Here is a 6630-nt window from a genome sequence, read left to right as displayed (position 1 = left end):
GACCATTCAATTCATTCAACAGTTTTAGGCCATTTTTTATTTTTTAATTATTTTTATCAGAACGGGCCATTCAATCAGATCGGATAGTCGAACTGTCGATTCAAAAACTGGTGACCAGAATGGTGGATCCGAATTTGTTTTTAAAACATTGCTCTTAAGTGTTGTAGAAGGTTATGACGTTATAATTAATCAATTCTTTGACTTTTGTTGGTGGAAAATTTGATCCCACCGTAGAGGCTTCATCTATTAGTTGCTGACTACAGAAATTTACTTCACTGCCTTCCTTCTTACTTAGTAGTATGTTCCACAATCTGCCAATCTAGATTTTCTACTTCCCAGATTTTCCCATCACCATTGTTCATCAATCTTTTTTCCCAAAGAGAGACAACACAGAAAATATAGCATGTGAAATCTAAATCGAAAAAACCAAATAGTAAAATCAAGTCGATTCTGAATTTGTTATGGGCCCACGCGTAGGATCTCATCACGGGGCGGTCCACGAGGAAAACTCCTAGCCTTCCCTTGCCCTTCCCTTTGCGTGCTGACCCTATTGTGGTGAACTAGGGGGCGATTTGTCCAAGAGATCACCGTAACTCTCCTAAGCTCTTCTCTTAATTGAAAATTCAATGCCTTTTCATTAATTCTTGGCTCCTTAAATAGGAGATTATAGAAGGGAATTCCTAGTTAAACTCAAACTCCAACTTGAACTCAAACTCCTAATTACCTACTCCTAATGGTAACACAACGCCTATTTAAGATAAGATAAGATAGAGTAGCTGGCGGCAAGTTGGTAAGAAGAGATAAGTGTGGACCCACCCTGATGAGCTATCATGTGGGTCCTGCTCTACTACTACTGTTGGGTGGCGTGCACATCTCACAGTGTTGCTGCTGTGTGGCACCTGCTGCTGCCGAGCGGTGTGTACTGCGCATTGCCGGCAGTAGGTGCTGTTATGCGTGCCACTGCTTGTGACTGTGCCGCAATGTGCTGTCAGGCGAGGTGTCCATAACATCACACCCCTCCTGGACAACGAGCTTGTCCTCAAGCTCGAGAGCTGGGTAGGCATTGTGAAGGTCGGTCCAGGGAATCCAGGTGGCCTCTGCTAAGGGTAGTCCTTCCCATTCTACGAGAACCTCGAAGGTACCCTGATTGATGCGTGACCGGATGAGAGCTCGAGGGTGGAGGATGGGTCTGCCATCCTTTAGAGGGGATAGAGAAGGCACGTGCTTAGGGAGAGTCCCTATAAAAGGCTTCAGTAGGGACCCATGGAAGACGTCATGGATTCTACTGTGCTCTGGTAGCTCAAGTTGATAGGCAACCTTCCCGACCTGCCGGAAAACCATGAAGGGCCCATAAAATCTGGGGACCAGCTTGGGGGGGCCATGCTGCCTGAGGGAGAGCTGGCAGTACGGTTGGAGCTTCAGCCAAATGAACTGATCGTAGGTTTGCTTCATACACGCCTGTGCCTACTGCAAGCGTGGGGAGACTTTGGCCAGGAGGGCGTCGCGGTCTTGGAGATTGCGATCTACTTCTTCCAACCATGTGGACCCTAGTTCGTAAGATAAAAGATGGGGAGGGTCTCGGCCATACACAAACCGGAAGGGGGTCATGCCAAGGGAGGAGTGGTAGGATGTGTTGTAGCAATATTCAGCCCAAGGAAGACAATCCACCCAGCGTCGTGGTAGGTCCCCTACGAAACAACAGAGGTACATCTCTATGGTCTGGTTGACAACCTCCGTTTGTCCGTCCATTTGTGGGTGGTAGGCGGATGAGAAAGCCAGGGTCGTGCCTTGTAATCGGAACAGCTCCTTCCAAAAGGTGCTAGTGAAGACTGAGTCTCTGTCACTGATGATGGACTCTGGCAGCCCATGTAGGCGGAAGATGTGTGTGAAAAAGGCGTGGGCCACAGAGACTACACTGTATGGGTGGGAAAACGGGATGAAATGGACATACTTGGAGAAGCGGTCCACCACCACGAATAAGACTGATTTCCCTCTGACTTTAGGCAAGCCTTCAATGAAGTCCATGGAGATATTGGCCCAAATCTGTGTTGGAAGTGAGAGAGGCTGTAGGAGGCCAGCCGGGTGTAAATTCTCCCATTTTTGTTGTTGACATGTAGAGCAGTTCTAGATGAAATCCCTAACCGAGCAGCGCATATCATACCAATGAAAATCGGCGCGGACGCGGTGCAATGTCTTTTGAACCCCTTCGTGGGTGGCGTTATTGATGCTGGCGATGATGGATGGAATCAATGGGCAATCTGTCGAGAGATATACCCTCCTTTTGTATAGCACAAGTCCCTCATGGATGGACCAGTTCAGGCTGGTTGTCCCTGCTTGTAATTCTTGCACCCGATCCCTCCAAGTTGGTGATTGGGGCAGTACGCTCCTTAGGTTCTCCAATAGGGTAACGCGGGGCTGGGAGATCGCGCAAAGGTGGACCGTGTCTTCATCACACCTAGATAGTGCATCGGCAGCACGGTATGAAGCCCCTGCCTTGTGGTCTACATGGAAGTCAATCCCTAGCAATTTACTTGCCCAATGCTGCTGGGGTGGAGTAGTAAGCCGCTGCTCTAGAAGGTACTTGAAGCAGTAATGGTCTGCACGACGAAAGGTCTGCCCCACAAATATGGCCTCCAGTGTTGGACAGCCTTGGCGAGCCCAATTAATTCACGCTCATAGGCAGGTAGCTTTAGGTGCTGGTTTGCAAACTTACGGCTAAAAAAGGCTATGGGGTGCTCTTACTGCTGCAGCACTGCATCGATGCCTATGCCAGAAGCATCACACTCAACCGTAAACTCCTGATTAAAGTTTGGTAGCTGCAGCACGGGGGTAGAGGAGAGTGCCTCTCTTAAGTTTGTGAAGGCGGCATCCGCTGCTTCATCCCACTGCAACACATTCTTCTTCAACAACTTGGTTAATGGGGCAGCCAGGAGTCCGTAGTCTCTTACAAACTTGCGGTAGTATCCCGTGAGACCTAAGAACCCATGGAGAGACCTAGTGGACTGAGGCTTGGGCCACTCCCGAATGGCCAGAATCTTGGAGTCATCTACCGAGACTCCTTCCCTGTTGATTATATGTCCTAGATAAAGGACTTGTTGTTCTCTGAAGGAACACTTGGTTCATTTTAGGAAGAGCTTAAATTGGCGAAGCAACTCCAGAACTGTTCATAGGTGACGAACGTGCTCCACCCACGATGCACTGTAAATCAGGATGTCGTCAAAAAATACTAGGATGAACTTGCGGAGATGGGATCTAAATACCTCGTTCATCAAGGCCTGAAATGTGGATAGAGCATTTGTGAGACCAAAAGGCATTACCAAGAATTCAAAGTGGCTGTGATGCGTTCGGAAGGCTGTTTTCTTCACATCTTCTGGGGCCATTCGAACCTGTAAGTAGCCTGACCTGAGGTCCAGCTTAGAGAAATATTGAGACCCATGGAGCTCATCTAGCAGTTCATCCACCACAGGGATCGGAAACTTGTCCTTGGCAGTCCTATTGTTGAGCTCCCGATAGTTTACACAAAACCTCCAGGTGCAATCTTGTTTTGGCACCAGCAAGACTGACGAAAGAATGGGGAGCAGCTTGGGCGGATAATACCCTACTTCAACATTTCTATACACTGGTTCTCTATCTCATCCTTCTGAAGGTGTGGGTAGCGGTACGACCGAATGGGGAGCAGCTTGGTATTCGATGGTCACACAATCAGATAGGGGGAAGGCCCTTGGGTTCAGAGAACACGTTTGGAAAATCGGCCAGATGTTTCTCCATCTCGGTAGTGTGCAAGGCATTGCCATGGAGAGTATGTACTTGTGGTCTTTTAGCTCTCATCTTGGTCCCTTTCCAGGTGACTTGTTTTCCATGTAGGTTAAACGTCATGGTCAAGGCATTGAAGTCCCATAGGTTATGGCCGAGGGTGATGAGCCACTTAACTCCCAATACTATATCAAACTCATCTAGGGGCAATACAAACAGATCAGCGAGGAATGGTTCAAAATCCACCTGTATTTGGATGTTTCGGCAGATCCTTGGGCTGTGAACTCTCTCCCCATTTTCTACGGCTACCTGAAGCTGTGGTCTGTCTTCCACCGGTAGTTTCTGTTGGAGTGCCGCCTGCTTGTTGATGAAATTATGTGTACTCCCTGAGTCCACCAAAACCCGTACCTATTTTCCTGCTACTTGGGCCTGCAGCTGCATGGTTTGAGAGTTTTGTTTTCCGGTGATGGCGTGAAGGGAGATCTCGGGTCTTAGAGTTGTCTGCTCCTCTTCTTCCTCCTCCAGTTCATCTACCAGGAGGCAGAACAACCACTTGCAGCGGTGGCCGATAGCGTACAATTCGTCATAGTTGAAGCATTGGCCCTTGGCTCGGCATTCTGCCATCTCGGCTCTAGATAGGCATCTGATGGGAGGTGTCGTCGTGTTGCTCCCTATGCTGGTTGCAGATCGGAGAGGGTTACTGGTGAAAGGTTGTGGTTCATTGTTGGCTGTCAGCGAAGATCTTCCTCCAGTAGGCTTTGGGTTTGTCCAATTCGTTGCTGGGCATCCCATGTTGGACGGCCCTCTACTAATCTGCAGTTTGCACTTGAAGGCTCGGGCAAAATTCATTATTGTGACCAGGTTAGGCAGGCTCTGCATCTCTATGTCAATTCGTAGAGGTTTGGATAGGCCAGATGTGAACATATCCACCTGCTGGTCTGGGCGTACTGAAGAGGCTCTAGCGAGAAGGGTCTGAAACTGCCGCTGATATTCTGCAACGGTCCCTGTCTGCTTGAGGTTAATGAGTTCCCCCAAGGGTTGCTTGTTAATGGGGGTCCAAATCGAAGGAGGCAGTACGACTTGAACTGCTCCCAACTAAGACCTGGTTTTTCCTGCTCTACTTGGTAGAACCAGAGCTCCGCTTCTTCGGTTAGGTGAAATGCGGCCAGGCTGACCTTGTCTTTCTCCTCCGTGCGCAGATTACGGAAGAATTGCTCACAGCGGTACTGCCATTCCAGTGGGTCACTGCTACCACTTTCGGACGGAAACTCCAGATGACGGTATTTGGGTATGACTGTTGCAGCTGGGTGGTGTCTTGTCGTTTGTCGGAGCCTTCGGCTCGTTCTAGGCGGCGGCTGTGGTTGGTGGTCACCTCTTTAGGACTCGTTTCTCTGGTGGCGAAGTATAACTCTAGCAGGCGCCGAAGTTCCCTGACATCCTCCTTGACCTCTCTTACTTCTACGTGATTTTCCACGAGTCGGTATTCAAGTTCATGGGCCTTGGATGATAATTGCTCCAGGTTACCCATGATGCTAGGCTCTGATACCAAAATGTTATGGGCCTGCACGTAGGATCTCGTCACGGGGCAGTCCACGGGGAAAACTCCTAGCCTTCCCTTGCCCTTTCCTTTGCGTGCTGAGCCTATTGTGGCAAACTAGGGGGTGATTTGTCCAAGAGATCACCCTAACTCTCCTAAGCTCTTCTCTTGATCGAGAATTCAATGCCATTTCATTAATCCGTGGTGCGTGTTGCACGCTGTCAGGCGGTACGTGCTACTGTGCGGCGCTGCCGGGCTGTGCGTGATGTGCGCTGCCAAGTGGTACGTGCTGCTGTGCGGCTCTGCCAGGCGGTGCGTGCTGCTACGCGGCCTGCTATGCGTGCCGCTGCCTATGACTGCGCCGCAATGTGCTGTCAGGTGATGTGTCCATAACAGAATATCCGTCACTTCTGTTCTTGAGCATGAAGTTGTGAAGAGATCCATGTACCAAGCCAAGAACACCAGCGCGTACAGCCCTACGTCTTAAGAAAAATCCCTAATTGCAACAACTAAGATATAGGAAGAATAAGAATACATCTCTACTGCCTAAATCAACTTAACAAAAATACTAGAAAACATTAAGGGATTTCACTTTGGGAAAAATTTTCTCTAGTCCAAATGGAGAAATTTGCACCACTTGAACATGATTTGGGGGAGTAGATTTTGAAAAGCAGCACTAGGATACTAAACAAATGTGTCTATCTCCTATAAGTTGAAAGATATTCATGGCAGCAGAGATTGAACCAACTGATTTTGTGCCCTATATTTGAAAACCGGAACTAAAGGAACGAAAAACGTTAGAAATGAGGGAGTGTGAAATTGGATTGAAGAATTGAAAGTGCAGAATGGCAAGAAAATCAGATACCGTAGATGATTTTCTACTTTGTGAAACCTTGGATTCAAAGTGCAGTGTGGCAAGTCCCGATATCGTTCAAGAGGAAGAACTCAAATGAGTTAATTTGGGGTTTAAAACAGGGGCATGCCTTGTCATTTCAAAATTATTCATGGGCATTTTGGACTTTGCGCTAGGTCTAAAAAGTGTCTAAGTGTGTGAAGTGTTGGTCCATGGTCTTAGAATTTCTGATCTGAAAATACATTTAGGATCATACTTTCAGACTTAAACACAAACACATATGGCGTCTGAAAAGTAACATTTTCAAACTTCGAAGGTCTAAGAAGTGTTATGAAATGCCACCTTAATTATCAGGCACAATAAGCTAAATCCGATCCACCCTTCTATCTCTAGGTTCAATTTGGAAATTTTTTTTTAAATTTTCCAACCGCTCTCAAGCTCTTTTAAGCAACCTTCTGAATGCCATTTCGTGAAAACCCAATTGATG

Source organism: Nelumbo lutea, chromosome 8 (genome assembly GCF_056320005.1).
Source record: "Nelumbo lutea isolate HS-2025 chromosome 8, American lotus-T2T, whole genome shotgun sequence".
NCBI lineage: Eukaryota > Viridiplantae > Streptophyta > Magnoliopsida > Proteales > Nelumbonaceae > Nelumbo > Nelumbo lutea.
The sequence above is the reverse complement of the archived record's forward strand: the minus strand, read 5'-3'. Positions refer to the sequence as shown.